This window comes from Rhinopithecus bieti, unplaced genomic scaffold (assembly GCF_001698545.2).
Source record: "Rhinopithecus bieti isolate Rb0 unplaced genomic scaffold, ASM169854v2 scaffold_18466, whole genome shotgun sequence".
Lineage (NCBI taxonomy): Eukaryota > Metazoa > Chordata > Mammalia > Primates > Cercopithecidae > Rhinopithecus > Rhinopithecus bieti.
The window spans coordinates 1,428,420-1,445,872 of NW_016809319.1; the positions used below are offsets into that span (position 1 = coordinate 1,428,420).

The 17,453-nt window shown below is 42.7% G+C and overlaps 3 non-coding genes across 3 annotated transcripts; 2 read left to right on the forward strand and 1 right to left on the reverse strand.

Annotated features, from left to right (window-relative positions):
* The first annotated feature begins 3,913 nt into the window (after positions 1-3,913).
* TRNAS-CGA (transfer RNA serine (anticodon CGA)) lies at positions 3,914-3,995 on the forward strand. The gene has a single exon. It is a non-coding gene; the product is annotated as a tRNA-Ser (tRNA).
* Positions 3,996-5,641: 1,646 nt separating this feature from the next.
* Positions 5,642-5,714, forward strand: TRNAR-ACG (transfer RNA arginine (anticodon ACG)). The gene has a single exon. It is a non-coding gene; the product is annotated as a tRNA-Arg (tRNA).
* Positions 5,715-7,610: 1,896 nt separating this feature from the next.
* On the reverse strand, positions 7,611-7,683 carry TRNAI-AAU (transfer RNA isoleucine (anticodon AAU)). Its single transcript has one exon. It is a non-coding gene; the product is annotated as a tRNA-Ile (tRNA).
* Positions 7,684-17,453: the final 9,770 nt, after the last annotated feature.

Here is a 17,453-nt window from a genome sequence, read left to right on the forward strand (position 1 = left end):
AAAAAAAAAAAAAAAAAAAAAAAAAAAAAAAAAAAAAAAAAATTTATTGAAACAATGTGAATGAATAATTTTTTTCTGCAAGTTTACAACTATTTACAACTAGCAAATTTTGCTGCAAGTTTACAACTATTATATGATCATGAAAATGGGTTGATCACTAATGAATGGGTTTGTCATTAGCGACCAACCCATTTTTTAAATATAAAATGAAGGGTCAGGCCCAATATTAGCATAAACTACCTCAGTATCAATAAAATATATTTTTAAAATCAGAACTAATTAAAGTGACACATATCTATTTTGTTTTTGTTATTAACTTCATGGGCACCCATGAGAGGATTCTTACGATTCTAACAATCTTACGATTGTCAGAAGTAACATATGGAGGAAGAAATAAGACAAAAGACCTACAAAAGGCCGGGCGCGGTGGCTCACGCCTGTAATCTCAGCACTTGGGAGGCCGAGGCAGGTGGATCACGAGGTCAGGAAATTGAGACCATCCTGACTAACACGGTGAAACCCCGTCTCTACTAAAAATACAAAAAATTAGCCGGTCGTGGTGGCATATGCCTGTAGTCCCAGCTACTCGGGAGGCAGAGGCAGGAGAATTGCTTTAACCGAGGGCGGTGGAGGTTGCAGTGAGCTGAGATCTCGCCACTGCACTCCAGCCTGGGCGACAGAGCGAGACTCCGTCTCAAAAAAAGCAAAACAAAACAAAACAAAAAACAAAACCTAAGACAGTTGCTCATAAAGCAAGCAACAAAGCTAAGACTCCCACTCAGAGAGTGGGCAGTACGTCCTCTCGTTGGGGGCAGGCCAAAAGGAGGACTCCCATGGAGCCTAGCTTGGGTCCCAGTTGGGAGAACAATATAAACCGATGTTCTGCCGGGTGACTCCAATCATTCTTATTTTTATATGCAATCTTTCAGAAAAGAACTATAATAATTATGATGTGATATTATTCTAGAGAATAACTAATTGATATTTTTACTTTATTAATCTTTTTCTTGTGTGCATACAAACATGCACACATACACAGTTTTGGAGGAAAAGACAGTTATAGTTCATAGTTTACTACAAATGCATATCATCCAACTCAATAGAAATTTACTAAAAATGCATATCATACAATTCGATAGAAATCTATGTGCTCCAGAATGTACAGAAGGTACGCAGTGTTCCAGAGAGTGTCATTGTCAGCTCTGGTTTTTTGTTTTGTTTAAAGACAAGGTTTCATTCTGTCATCCTAGTGCAGTGGTGTGATTAGGGCTCACTGCAACCTCTGCCTCCCAGGCTCTAGCCATCCTTCCACATCAGCCTCCCAAGTAGCTGGGGCTACAGGTGTGTTCCACCACACATGGCTAAGCAATCACTTTTTAGATAAAACAGCAAAGGTATGTCCCATGAAAGAAGTAATAAACTTCATTAAAATTTAAAATTCTACTCTGCTAGAGACAACATCAAAAGAGTGAGAAGACAAACCACAGATTAAAGAAAATATTTGCAAAAAGCATATGTAATGAACAACTTATTCAAAATATGCAAAGGACTCTTAAAACTAAACAGCAGGAACACAACCCAATCAAAAAATGGGCTAAATACCCTAACATATACCTTGCTAAAGAAGATATGCAGATGGCCAATGAGCATAAGAAAAGATGCTCCACATTATAAGTAAACAGAGAAATGCATTGTTGTTTTAATTGTATTATACCACTCACTACCCACCTATTAGAATGGCCAAAATCTGGAACACTGACCACACCTATGCTGGTGAGGATATGGAGCAACAGGAACTCTCATTCATTGCTGGTGGGAATGCAAAATTGTACAGCTACTTTGGAAGACAGTTTGGTGGTTTCTTACAACACTAGACATATTTTTATTATATGATCCAGCAATCATACTCCTTGGCAACTATCCAAAGGAGCTGAAAACATGTCTACACAAAAACCTGCACATAAATGTTTATAGAAGTTTAATTCATAATTGCCAAAAGTTGGAAGTAACCAATATGTCTTTCAGTAGGTAAATGAATAAATATACTATGGTCCATTAGACAATGGAATATTACTCAGCCCTAAAAATAAATGAGTTATTAAAACATGAAAAGACGTGGAGGAATGCTTATTACTAAGTGGAAGACAACACAGGAAAATGTTACCCCTAAAGTCAATTGAAAGAAAGTTGTTGTAAGAAGGAGAATGTATTTTTTTTTTTTTTTTTTTTTTTTTTTTTTTTGAAACGGAGTTCGCTCTGTCGCCCAGGGGCTTGGAGTGGCAGTGGCCGCAATCTCGGCTCACTGCCAAAGCTCCCCGCCTCCCGGGTTTACGCCATTCTCCTGGGCCTCAGCCTCCCGAGTAGCTGGACCTACAAGGCGCCTGCCCATCTCCCCGTAGTTTTTTGTATTTTTTTAGTAGGAGACGGAGTGTTTCCCCGTGTAAGGGCCAGGGATGGGTCTCGATCTCCCTGGACCTCCGTGGGATCAACCGTCTCGGCCTCCCCCAAAAAGTGCCTGGGATTGGCGGATTACAAGCTTGAGCCACCGCGCCCGGCCAGAAGGAGAATGTATTAAAAGCTGCAGCTATCCCAAGTAAGGTGAGGACTGGGAAATTATTTTAGCCTTGTGGAGATAATGGCGACCTTGTCAAGGGATAATAGGATCACTGACAGTCCTTCAGAGGCTGGTAGGTGGATGAATGTGGTGATAGATTGCGTGGAAGGTCTCTCCTGATTGTGAAGCAGGAAGTAAAGTCATCAATTGACCACAAGGATGGGAGAGGAGGTGTTGGAGCATTGGGATGAGAGATATGAAATAATGACAATTTTTTTTTTTTTTTGAGACAGAGTCTCACTGTCTGCCGCCCAGGCTGGAGGGTAGTGGCACCATCTCAGCTCACTGTAACCTCCATTTCCCGGGTTCAAGTGATTCTCCTGCCTCAGCCTCCCGAGTAGCTGGGATTACAGGCACGCGCCATCACACCTGGCTAATTTTTTTGTATTTTTAGTAGACACGGGGTTTCGACATGTTGGCCAGGCTGGTCTCGAACTCCTGACCTCAGGTGCTACCCCCCCCCCCCCCCCCCCGCTCGGCCTCCAAAATGCTGGGATTACAGGCTTGGGCCACTGCATCTGGCTGAAATAGTGATTTAGAATAAGAGGATTGGGAGTGGACTAATCTAATCGCGTATGGTACAATTTGCCTGGTAGCCTTGAGGACCTACTTGAGATTTATTGTCATGAATTTAAAGTGAGATCTGTCAAGTGATTGTATGTTTTTCTTCCGCAATGTTTAGCTGCCCTGGTTGTGGCTTTGCCAAAGGAGTACAAAGTGGGAGAGGCAGGGAAATTGACAGTGTAGCAATTGAACAACTGAACTTCCACATGCAAAACAGTGAACCTAGACACAGACTTTACACCCTTCACAAATATTAACTCAAAATGGATCATAGCCCTAAATGTAAAATGCAAAACTGCTAAACTAAAATATAACAGGAGAAAGCCTAGATGAAAATGGATATGGCAATGATATTTTATTTTATTTTATTACTCAATTAGAAAATTTTATTGAAACAATGTGAGTGACTCTAATATGTGCTGGGTAAGGAGAGAAGAAAAAGCACGAACCGGAGGGAGGAACAGGAAACAGACAACTGAGTCTCCGGGGATTTGTTCCAGCAACAAAAGCAGCCACTAAACACCAAACAAGTTTCCGATGCATAAAGAGTCAGATAATAAGTAAAGATTAAGACACTATTATGTCTCCCAGGAGCTTCTTGTCGAAAGAGAAAGACAAATATATAAAAAGTGACAAACACAAACATGGAGGCATTAACCTGCTGTGGGAACCTTAACGAGTGAGAAAGTCAAAGAGCCTAACACGACTTTCTAAGAGACGAAGCCGCTTCCCGAGGCTGTGATGGCCGAGTGGTTAAGGCGTTGGACTCGAAATCCAATGGGGATTCCCCGCGCAGGTTCAAATCCTGCTCACAGCGTCGCTGTTTTCTGCTTGGAATTTGCTACTTTCATCATTCCCCGACCCCCCAGGAGTTAGCGTTCCTGAGGATGGAAATGGAAAGCTGTGAGTGCTATCACTGTGGCTTTTACAGCACGCGCACACTTGTGGAAATGTACATTAAGAAGTACGTTACTCGGGAGTCTGAGGCAAGAGAATCGCTTGAACCTGGGAGGCGAAGGTTGTAGTGAGCTGAGGTCGCGCCACTGCACTCCAGACTGGACGATAGAGTGAGACTGTCTCAAAGAAAAATAACATTTTGGTTGTCTTACGTCTAATCATAATGGCACAGACAAGACAGGTGCAACGTTGAAAATATAAGGAATATAATTTCCCTTTTAAGGTTAATAGTATGACAGCTTTCTTAAAGCACTCTCAGGCAGCAATCTTTACTTCGTATTTGTCCTGACCTCACAGCTGGTGGGAGCCAAAAAATTTAGGATGATAACAATCTATTATATGTATTAGTTGCTCTTCAAAGCATTTTGTATCAACGAGGAAACAGAGGCACAAAGAGGATACATTTTGGTTAATGACTACCTTCTTAAACTCATACGAAACTTCGTCTCCTTATAAGCACTTCGCCATTTTCCACTACTTTGCCTACTTTGAATAGCTATGCAAGTAAAGTTCCTTGTTTCTAAGTTTCCATGTCAAATGTGATTCTGAAAAATGTGTACTTTCCTGAATTCTTGCCTCCTTGTTAAATTTGAGTGTCTTCATCTGCTACTTTGAGTAGCAGTACCGTTTTACAATAAACTTCTCCCTAGTGAGTGGGTACTTGTTTTTTCCTTTTGGATAAGAAGAGGACAAAACTATGACTAATGCCTCCAGAAATGTATTACAAAGCACTTTACTTTTTGCAGTATCTAAATTTAAAATAATACAGATTGCTCATTACTAATCCACATACATCATTAGTGCCCTATGTAAGTATATTAAAAATGAAGTTCAGGCCAGGCTCGGGGGCTCACGCCTGTAATCCCAGCACTTTGGGAGGCCGAGGCTGGCGGATCACCTGAGGTAGGAAGTTCAAGATCAGCCTGACCAACATGGAGAAACCCCGTCCCTACAAAAAATACAAAATTAGCCGGGCATGGTGGCACATGCCTGTAATCCCAGCTACTTGGTAGGCTGAGGCAGGGGAATCGCTTGAACCCAGGAGGCGGAGGTTGCGGTGAGCCGAGATCGCGCCACTGCACTCCAGCCTGGGCAACAAGAGCCAAACTCCGACTCAAAAAAAAAAAAAAAAAAAAAAAAGAAAAAAAAAAAGAAATTGCAGCAAAAGAACTGATTGGCCTGAAAATAAATTACAAAAGCTCAAAAGTAGGCACACACATAAAAGGGAAGATAGAAACACTAATAATGCTTTGAAGACATTCATCTTAGCACATATAGAATGTTTCAAAGGTGAAAATTGGTCATTATTTTCAGTAAAGACACTTTATGTGAATGTCTATTATGCCAACGAACCACAAAAGAAAACATGCTTTCCTAGAATCAGTGTGGTTTTGGGGTTTTAATCGCTACCTAAATAAAGATACAATCTATTTTTTTTTTCTGGCCCCAATAGTATAACACAACATAATTATGAAAAGAGTAACAGCGAAAACGAGTTACGGGTACGGGCCAGTGGCGCAATGGATAACGCGTCTGACTACGGATCAGAAGATTCTAGGTTCGACTCCTGGCTGGCTCGCTTATTCCTACCTTTTTCCTTCTTCAAAGCCGTATTAACAATCCTGTTCTGAATGTCCTTTTCCAGAGTGGTGCTGTTACTTGAATGTGAAAGAGACAAGCGTCGAAGGAGCCAACCTACAAGATTTTGTTTCTACCTTTCATCTCTTTCTCAACTTGAGAAGGGAGAAAGGAGAAAAAAACCGTTAGAAAGCTTAAAAATCAAAGAAGCTTAAAAAAATTTTTTTCCACTTAAATCTTCTTCATCAGTGTTTTTTTTTTTTTTTTTTTTTTTTTTTTTCCATTGGGAGAAGTCCACACTCCTGGCCTCTCTGAGGCACAGCTCTTTCCCTGGGCATGACTGTTGTCAAAAAGAAAGGGGACATCTGAAGAAAGGTTGAATCCATAAAGGCAGGGCTGTGGGGGATGCGGGATGCAAGCTGCTCCTTGCGTCAGTTGGGCTCCCTACACAGAGCTCAACTGTGAAGTCGGTGGACCCAACTCAGCCTTAACATCGCCCCCATCCACCACTCCCTCCACGAGCCTCTTACCCGCCTCCCAGGTCCCCACCACTTTTCCTCCGCCCTGAAATCCTCAAGAAATAGAAGACAGGAGAATCGGCAGGGACAGAGATAGACAGACAGATGATAGATAGATAGATAGATAGATAGATAGATAGATAGATAGATAGATAGACAGACATCCCAGAAGATGAGTGTGGAAGGTGGCAGCTTTGGGGCGGTATCTGAACAGATGGACCTCCTTTCTCAGCGACGAGGAAGATGGTGGAGGAGAGAGAGGCTGGGAGGCAACCAGAGTCAAGCGGGGGAAAATTCCTCAAACTAAACCAAAAGAGCATCTTAATATGTGGCTCGGTTTCCGAACGTATAGCTTGGATCTTCGCTCTGCATCTCAGGTGAGTTTACTAAAGTTACTTACCAGTGTGCGCTGTCAGGAGCATTGCGGGTAAACAAATGGAACCACAAACCCGGTAGTCCAGGTGTGTTGGGCTGTGGACAGGTCGAATGGAGAATTGGCGATTTTTAAAACACCGCATTCACTTCCGTGCTCTTTAAGCTAAAGGGGAGAAATTTTCCGTGAAAGCCAGTGGCAACCTCACGTGGAGTGGACATTTATTTGCCTTGGAAACTGCCTGGGATCAGAAAAAAAGAACGAAGCACAGCTGTTACGGGAAACAAAACCTCGCATCTTGCTGCTATTAGTACCGCACTCTCACCAAGTCACTGGCCACTCCGAGCCTGCTTGCCTTTCCCTACCGAAACTTGTTTAAAGCGTCAAAATAATATTGTCTCCCTTTGAATATTGAGAATAAAAAAAATTGAAAAAAGTGTATATTGCTTCCTAATGTTTCACTAAAACTAAGCAGGCAATTGTCATACCTCTTCTTAAATTTCCCATTCCCTAAAACACACCCATCTAGCTGCCACACTACCCCAACCCTATTTTACACAGGGTTGTAAATGCTTACATCTTTTCTGTTGTTCTTTGTTTTGGGACGGAGTTTCGCTCTTGTTGCCCAGGCTGGAGAACTATGGCGCGGTCTCAGCTCACCGCAACCTACGCCTCCCGGGCTCAAGTAATTCTCCTGCCTCAGGCTCCCGAGTAGCTGGGATTATAGGCATGAGCCCAGCTTATTGTGTTTTTAATAGAGACGGGGTTTCACCCTGTTGGTCAGGCAGGTCTCCAACTCCTAAACTCAAATGGTCCCCCGCCCCCGCCTTGGCCTCCCAAAGTGCTGGGATTACAGGTACCAGCCCCGCGACCGGCCTGTTCTTTATTTTTTACAATAAAGGGAAACGGAAGTAAATAGCCTATCGCTGGATGAGTAAGACAGCAGCTTATTCAGCGGTTATTCGAGAGGCTTGAGTTAAAACGTCGCCACCACAGTAAGCACCAGTGGCCTGTACGGGATCAAACCCGCGACCTTGGCGTTATTAGCACCACGCTCTAATCAACTGAGCTAACCGGCCACATGGCTATTGTTAAGTTTTGAGGGAAGACATATATAAATTGATTGAGATTTTTGTTTTTCTAAATAAAACAGCTTCTTTTTTCTTACTCCTTTCAAAAGAGACCTTTAAGACTATATTCACAGACTTTAGCAAGGAAGTCCAAACTATTTTAACTCTGAGCCAGACTAGAAAATCCGCGGAGAATCCACGGAGAAATTTTTGACAGACGATATGGAAAACGCACTGTAATAGGATTTTCAACGGTGAGTGAAGGGAACCTCCTCTTTTCATTTTATTTTTGTTGTTGTTAGACAGCAATTTTTTTTTTTTTTAACAGCACTGCTCCTTGCGGGGTATGGCTAATTCAAAGGCAGTACGCCCAGAGTAGGCAGCTGTCTCTTTTTAGAGGCACGTCAGTGTACTGGATCGCAAGTTGCAAACTTTCCTTTAGTGACTTGTAACTTAAGGACCTATTATTTTCAAGTTGGTTCAAGACAACGCCGCCGAAAGGAAGGCGAATGGGGTTGAGGGAAGGAGTCACGCCTTCTCGGTGTCTCTGAAGTCACAAACGTAAGTATTGATGTCATCGGGGAAGATATCCAGGGATGGAAACTGAGGTAGCCCAGCAGTACCGGAATCCCATAGTAAACCTGGTACGTTTTTTGAGGGTGGTAGAAAAGGGCTACAGAGGTTTGCAGAAGGGCAAGATTGTGGTGGCACTCTACTAGGTATTAAGTCTCATTTAACAGCACTTGTGTGTCACTCAAATTCCAACTTGGGAACCGAAGGATTTCAGCCCGAGTTGGAGAGGCCAGAATAAGTGACATGCGCTCTTTCATCCTTGGTCAGGCTACTGGTTTTACCACCTGGATACAAGTTGAAAGAAACCTCCTGCAGCGTCAGGAACTATCTCTCTACATGTGCCTGGAGTTTCCTTTGTGTTTTTGGAACTTTCAAGAACTAATAAACTTTTAACGAATATATTAGCAGTTAAATGAATCAATAAGTAACGATTTTGTTGATTCTAAAACTGACGCTGGCGCGAGGAAGAAGTGTTGGAATTCTAGTGTTACTCTTAATGTATTCAACGGTTACAGATCGAAGTACCACCAGGTGCTTCGATGTTTTATTCTTCTAGTCCTCAAGAGCTTTTATCCTAGGTGTCAAGAACTGAGGCTTCTACTTGCTCAAAGATAACCTGAAAGGAAACTCTCTGATACAGTTCCTGCAGTCACACATCCTCTTCACCCGTCCCAAAGAATTACATTCTGGCTTTTGAGGATCCCTCTTGCACATTCCGACTGGTGTTTATAGACCTCCAAAGTTCACATGTAAAGCCACAGCAAAGGAATGAACTTGTTATGTATGACATCAACACCGAAAAGATTACCCTTTTTTCCTCCTTCGGACAAATGGGAGCTAATCTTCTAGCATTCCTGTACTCTGTTCTGAGACTTATTGGCGGGCAGAGCTCTTCCTGCTGTCCTGACTCTGACAGCACCAGCCTGGGTACTCGCTCTTTCTTTTGTAACCAAAAGCAAATACTGTTGGAGAAAATCTGCACCTGGGACTAGAGAAATCACATTTTTTTTGCTAGTAACACCTAAGATTTAAATCTGTTCTCCTCACCCCACCCCCACCTTCAATTGTGTTTCCCGGTACAGGGAAGGTCCCAGATCCAAAAATCGTATTATTCTTTACTTTCTTTAAATGAAATACTATGTGTTAACGTTACCAGCAGTGATTCCAGACAAAAACAAGAGTTCAATACAAGGTTTTCTGTCCTTCCTTAACCGTAAACATGGTATAAAATAATGATCAAATCTCCCTTGATCTTATATCCTAACTATCCCATATCCTCCTCAGAGACTATCGAATTTCTTACTTTCTTATCTTCCCTAAAATAATCTATGCATAATCAAGCATATCATTACTATCTTCACCTACATTATTGGCAACACAGGGGAACATCTGTCACAAGTGTCTTGTAAGATATATATATATTTTTTTTCTTCCTTTCTCTCTCTCTCTCTCTCTTTTTTTTTTTTTTTTTTTTTTTTTTTTTTTTTTTTTTTTTTTTTTTAGACAGAGTGTCTCCTCTCTGTCGCCCAGGCTGGAGTGCAGTGGCGCGATCTCGGCTCACTGCAGCCTCCGCCTCCTGGGCTCAAGTGATTCTTCTGCCTCAGCCTTCCCAAGTAGCGGAGATTACAGGCGCGCACCACCACACCCGGCTAATTTTTGTATTTTTAGTAGAGACGGGGTTTCACCATGTTGTCCAGGCTTCTGTCGAACCCCTGACCTCAGGTGATCCGGCCGCCTCAGCCTTCCAAAGTGCTGGGATTGCCGGTATGAGCTACCGATCTTGGCTTGTAAGATAATTTCAAAATATTTATGTCATATTTCAGATTAGGTTATTTTAATTATCTAAGACTGCCTCAGGAAAAATACTTACTACTTTTTTTTTTTTTAAATCTAAGACTGCCTCAGGAAAACACTGAATCAATACTAACTATATCTACATATATATATTTTTAAAGAAATGTGGGTGACCTCGCCATGTTGCCCAGGCTGGCCTTGAAGCCATAGACCCAAGTGATCCTCTCGCCTCAGTCTCCCAAGTATCTGAGGACACTGTGCTTCAGCACCTGCCACTGTGCCCAGCTCATTTATTTTACAATGTGAATATATATATATATGCATGCACATGTGTGTGTGTGTGTGTGTGTGTGTATAATCACATATAACCTTAGTATTACTAAAATTCAGGTTATTTTTAATATGTCATCTCTTGCTTCTCTGCACAGTAAAAATGACTAGTCATGCACTGGGACTGTCCCTGCAACTGAAAACAATTAAAATACTGTATAAAACAAGCAAAACTTCTAAAAAAAATTCAAAGTGCTGATAATAATTTAAGAATTTCACAGACCAAATTCTGAGTGAAAGTAGAAACAGGGAGTTAAGCATAGAATTGGAAGTGCTTGGCCAGGCTTGATGACTCACGCCTGTAATCCCAGCACTTTGGGAGGCCGAGGCGGGCGGATCACCTAAGGTCAATAGCTTGAGACAAGCCTGGCCAACATGACGAAAACCCATCTCTACTAAAAAAATACAAAAATTAGCCTGGGGTGGCGGCCGGCGCCTGTAATCCCAGCTACTTGGGAGGCTGAGGCGGGAGAATCGCTTGAACCCGGGAGGGGGAGGTTGCAGTCAGTCGAGATCCAGCCACTGCACTCCAAACTGGGCGACAGAGTGAGACTCTGCCTAAAAAACAACAAAAAAAAGTGCTTATGCCCTGATTTGTATGTGTTTCATAATATCATAACATGTGAGTGCGGCCGGGCACGATGGCTCACGCCTGTAATCTCAACACTTTGGGAGGCCGAGGTGAGTGGATCACCAGGTCAGGTGACCGAGACCATCCCTAGCCAACATGGTGAAACCCCGTCTCTACTAAAAATACAAAAAAATCTCTTGAACCCAGCAGACAGAGGTTGCAGTTAGCCGAGATCGCGCCACTTCACTCTAACCTTGGCGACAGAGTGAGACTCCGACTCAAAAACAAACAAAAAAACATGTAAGTACACACTGAATGAGGTACTGAATAAGCTTGCTTTCTTCCCCTCAACGAATTACTAAAATCTGTGGATGAGTTCAAGTTTATGGGCGTGGAACTGCGTTTTGTGAAATGACTTACAAGAGCCCTTTTCATTATAACGGCAAATGCACGTATTCCTTATCATACAAATTAAATGTCAATATGGACGTACATATTGGTAGATGGCTGACATTTGGTGCGGGGCCAGAATTACACAGTTAACGTGGCCAAGCGTTAATTTAGCAGGGTCGACATGTACAAAAGAGTCCTGAAATGGCTGCCGAAACCCAGGATTGAACCAGAAGCCTGTAGATATTCAGTCTAAAGCTCTCCCAACTGAGCTATTTCAACCATTGGTAAGGAAGAATTTTTTTTTTAATTTTTTTGGTCAGTTGTTTTCAAAATCGCCCTTCGTGAACACCCTCCTAGTTTCCTTTCTGGGTGCTATATTTCACAGAAAGTAAAACATACATAGTTCCTTAGGATATTAATTGGATGGGCATAGGGATTTGGTGATTCAAAACTTCCTGCTGAAATGAGATGCTTCCTAGAATTGAAGACACCAGTAGACACCACCATCTAGGATAATTTCTTTTCTTTTTTTCAAGACAGTTTTGCTCTTGTTGCCCAGGCTGGAGTGCAATGGTGCAATCTCGGCTCACCGCAACCTCTGCCTTCCCGGTTCAAGCGATTCTCCTGCCTCAGCCTCCCAAGTAGCTGGTAGCTGAGATTACCATGGCTGTGCGACTACGCCCAGTTAATTTTTTTTTTTAGATCTCTGCTCATGCACTACGATCAATCTCTCGCGAGCTTTTTTAAATAGCAGATGGGTTTTCTCCATGTTTGGTCCAGGCTGGTCTGGATCCTGACCTCAGGTGCAGTCGCCCCGCTAGGTCTCCAAAGGTGCTGGGATTACAGGCGTTGAGCCACCACGCCCGGCCGAAAGTATTGAGTTTTAGGAAAAATGAAGGATTAGGTGCATATATTTACTTAATATACATTTCTTTTTGGCCGATTCTACATAAGGCTAAACACACTAATCTAGGAATAATAATTATTTCTGAGAAAGGGAGTGGTATTGCAGGTGAGAGGAGATATTTTGCTGTTTTCCTGTATTGTGTAGAATATTTATATTCAGAAAGTAGCCATTATTTGGATAATTAAAAGAATAATAATTTAGCACATACTACATTAAAAATACATGAGATAGTCGAAGTTGACAAACCTTACCTCCTACATAATGTAAAACTTTATACTATTTAGTTATTGACAAAGCCAAACACAAACTTTCTTTTTTTATTTTTTATTTTTTTGAGACGGAGTTCACTCTCTCTCTCGCAGTCTGGAGTGCAGTGGCACGATCTCGGCTCACTGCAAGCTCTGCCTCTCAGATTCATGCCATTCTCCTACCTCAGCCTCCCGAGTAGCTGGGACTACAGGCACCCGCCACCACGCCCAGCTAATTTTTTTGTATTTTTAGTAGAGACGGGGTTTCACCGTGTTAGCCAGGATGGTCTCGATCTCCTGACCTCATGATCCGCCTGCCTCGGCCTCCCAAAGTGCTGGGATTACAGGCTTGAGCCACCGCACCCGGCAGCAAATCTTCCCCTTTTGCCTGAACCTGCTGATAGGCAGACCGTTTCCATTTATCTCAGTTCTCTGTTTCATGAGTGATTAGCTAAGATTAGAACTGTTTGTCTCTGTGTTGGGGGTCTCCAAGACTCACTCCTAGGTTCAATAATTGGCTAGAAGGACTCACAGAACTCAGCATATAATCACCCTCACAAGTAATTCCAAATGTAAATAACCTCACCTATAACTTTTGAGGTTATATTTTTACCTCACCTTCCTCCATCTATTTGTACCACACCTTCCCCAACTCCCTGGCAACCACTGATCTTTTTTACTAACTACCTCTCTTTATAAAAGTCTAAGCAAAACCAGCCTGCAGAGTACACACCGCTCTTCAGATAAAGAGTGCTCTCCCAGTTGTAATAACCAAAGACAGAAATCAACCTCCTCACTTACCCAGTCTGGTCTTTGTATTAGTGCTGTGAGTCGCAAAGGAATGAAAGCCTCCCTCAGACACCCATCTTCTTCACTCAGGCACTAAATCCTTTTTAGCTTGTTCTGGTCCTTCCCTGACTGGCAACTTGGGGATTTCACAGTGAGGCCAGCTCCTGATCCCTGAGTTAAAGTCATCTGTCTGTGGTAGCACAGTAAGGGTTTGATTTTGATTCTTTGAGAGCTCCCTTTGGTTTTCTTGGTGGCTTTTGTTTAACTTGGTATTATGGATAACTCTAAATCCACCCCTCAACCCCTTTCAAAAACCCTCATGCTTTTCACTGTGATAACAATTCAGTTAATTACCTCACACTTTGCTACTGTGATAACAATTCAGTTAATTATCTTTAAAAATGGCAGAATTTAACTATTAGGAGTAGCTCTTCTAATTCCTTGATAATTCAAGATAATTGAAGTCCGTGTTTTTAAACAGCGAAGGTCATTTACAATTATGTTACCCCCTATCCGCCTATGCTTACCTTTTTTTTTTTTTTTTTGAGATGGAGTCTTGCTTTGTTGGCTAAGCTGGAGTGCAGTGGTGCAATCTCAGTTTACTGCAGCCTCCGCCTCCCAGGTTCAAGCAATTCTCCTGCCTCCGCCTCCCAGGTAGCTGGGATTACAGGCACCCACAACCACACCTGGCTAATTTTTTGTATTTTTATAGAGATGGGGTTTTGCCATGTTGGCAAGGCTGGTCTCAAACTCCTGACCTCAGGTGATCAGCCTGCGTTGGCCTCCCAAAGTGCTGAGATTACAGACGTAAGCCACTGCACCTGGCCACCTTTTTTCTTTTTTTTCTTTTTCTTTTCTTTTCTTTTCTTTTCACTACAGCTGCTAGCACCTCTAAGAAATTGTGTTTACTTTATTATTATTATTATTCTTTTCCTTTCTTGAGACAGGGTGTCTCTCTGTTGCCGGAGCTGAAGTGTAGCTCACTGCAACTTTGAACTCTTGGGCTCAAGGAATCCTCCCACCTCAACCTCTTGAGTGGCTGGGACTACAGATGTGTTATTAACATTAACATCTTGCATTCATGTGGTACGTTGGTTGCAATTTTTTTTTTTTTGAGACGGAGTCTCACTCTGTCGCCGGGGCTGGAGTGCAGTGGCCAGATCTCAGCTCACTGCAAGCTCCGCCTTCTGGGTTCACGCCATTCTCCTGCCTCAGCCTCCCGAGTAGCTGGGACTACAGGCGCCCGCCACCTCGCCCGGCTAGTTTTTTGTATTTTTTAGTAGAGACGGGGTTTCACAGTGTTAGCCAGGATGGTCTTGATCTCCTGACCTAGTGATCCGCCCGTCTCGGCCTCCCAAAGTGCTGGGATTACAGGCTTGAGCCACCGCGCCCGGCCTGGTTGCAATTAATGAATCAATATTAATACAATATCAACCAGGCGCAGTGGCTCATTCCTGTAATCCCAGCATGTTGGGAGGCCGAGGAGGGCTGAGTTTGAGACCAGCCTGGCCAACATGGAGGAACCCCGTCTCTATTAAAAATACAAAAACTAGCTGGGCGTGGTGGCTGGTGCCTATAATCCCAGCTACTCGGGAGGCTGAGGCACGAGAATTGCTTCAACCCGGGAGGCAGAGGTTGCAGTGAGCTGAGATCATGCCACTGCACTCCAGCCTGGGCAACAGAGCAAGACTCTGTCTTGAAAATAAAAGACAAAAAAACAAACAAACAAAATATGCATGTAAAGTTCCTCTATGTCTTTTAATGACTTTGTAGCTGATTTATTTTTGTCACTGAACAGTATTTCATTGTATAGATATACCACAGCTTGTTCATCTATTCACCTATTGAAGGACAGCTTGGTTGCTTCCAAGTTTTGAAAATTATGAATAAAGTTGTTATAAACACTCATGTGCAGGTTTTTTTGTGGACTTAAGTCCTTTAATTCTTTGGGTAAGTATTAAGGAGTGCAATTGCTGAATTTTATGGTAAAAGTATATTTAGCTTTTTAAGAAAATGCCAAATTGTCTTTCAAAGAGGTGGTGCCATTTTGCATTTCCACCAGCAATGAATGAGAGTTGGTGATGCTACACATCCTCACCAGCATTTGGTATTGTCAGTGTTCTGGATTTTGGCCATTTTAATAGGTATGTTGTGTTATCTCATTTTTTAAAATTTGAATCTCCCTGAACATATACTGTGGAGCATCTTTTCATATGCATATTAATCATCTATATATCTTCTTTGGTGAAGTGACTGTTAAGGTCTTTGGCCATTTTTTCATGGGATTGAGTTCTTACTGATGAGTTTTAAGAGCTCTTTGTGTATTTTGAATAACAGTACTTTATCTGATATGTCTTTTGCTTGTATTTTCTCCCAGTCTGCAGCTTGTATTTTCATTGTCTTGGTGTTATAGTATTTTTGATCACTAGTAGGTCTTTTTGGTTCGTTCTAAGAATTTCCATATCTCTGCTTACATTGCCCATGTGTTCTTGTATGCTGTCATCTTATTCTTAGTATCTTTTTTTTTTTTTTTTTTTTTTTTTTTTTTTTTTTTTTTTTTTTTGAGACGGACTCTCGCTCTGTCACCCAGGCTGGAGTGCAGTGGCCGGATCTCAGCTCACTGCAAGCTCCGCCTCCCGGGTTCACGCCATTCTCCTGCCTCAGCCTCCCGAGTAGCTGGGACTACAGGCGCCCGTCACCACGCCCGGCTAGGTTTTGTATTTTTTTGGTAGAGACGGGGTTTCACCGTGTTCGCCAGGATGGTCTCGATCTCCTGACCTCGTGATCCGCCCGTCTCGGCCTCCCAAAGTGCTGGGATTACAGGCTTGAGCCACCGCGCCCGGCTAGTATCTTAATCAGTTGTTTCAAATTCCTGTTCTGAGAATTTCAACATCCCTGTCATATCTGAGTCTGGTTCTGATGCTTGCTCTCTCTCTTTAAACTGTGTATTTTGTCTTTTTTTTTTTAAATGTCTTGTTATTTTTTTCTTGATAGCAGGACATGCTGTACCGGGTAAAATGAGCTGCTGCAAGCAGGCCTTTAGTAATGTGGTGACAAAATGTGGAGGGAGAAAAGCATTCTGTAGTCTCACAAGTAGGTCTCAGTCTGTTAGTGAGCTTGTGTCTCTGGACTGTGAGCTTTAAACATGCTTTTTAGGTTTTTTCCCACTTTCAGTGGTACTGGATGGCTAAAGTGAGCTGGAGTTGTTATTTCCCTTCCCGTAGATCCATCGGGCTCTTGATAAAACCCCAGCAGGTTAGATTGAGATTAAATGGTTTCTCCTGAGTGCAGACCATGTTAAGAAGAACAGAATGGGCCTGGCGCAGTGGCTCACGCCTGTAATCCCAGCACTTTGGGAGGCCAGGCAGGTGGATCACCTGAGATCAGGAGTTCAAGACCAGCTTGGCCAACATGGCGAAACCCCGTCTCTACTAAAAATACAAAAATTTAGCCGGGCGTGGTGGCAGTTGCCTGTGATCCCAGCTGCTCAGGAGGCTGAGGCAGAAAGAACTGCTTAAAACCCAGGAGGTGGAGGTTGCAGTGAGCTGAGATCGTGCCGCTGCACACCAGCCTGGGTGACAGAGCGAGACTCCGTCTCAAAAAAAAAAAAAGAAGAACAGAATGCTCTGGCCTGTTGCAAACTGCTTCTTGCCCCACCCGCTACCAGAGGGGATTTTTCTCCCTCATTGTGAGAACTTGGTTGAGCCCCTGACATAAAGTTCACAAATTTATAGCTGGAGATTTTTCCTTGAGATTTGTCCACAGAAAGCCTCGAGCAGTTTCTTAATTACAGCTCAGGTGTCCCTGCTCCAGCACTGATTCACATGGAGGATTTTGCTCTTTGGGTTTCTGGTCTGGTAAGTTGTGGTACTCTGTATTTGCCTTTCTGTCTCTCCAGTTTTGAGGGCAGTGGTTTGCCCTGTGACCTCACACGAAGTATGGAAAACCTTAAGCCATGAGTGTGGATTTTCCTGTTTTTAGTTCCAGCGTGGTTTTATCGTTGTTTTTCTTTCACTATTTAGTTCCTGTGAACCATCAGGTCTTCTTAAGCTGTAATTTTGAAATTATAATAGGTTAACAAGGAGTTACAAAGAAAGTAGAGAACTCCCCTGTACCCTTAACTCAGTTTCCTACAAAGATTACTTCTTCTTCTTCTTTTTTTTTTTTTTTTTTT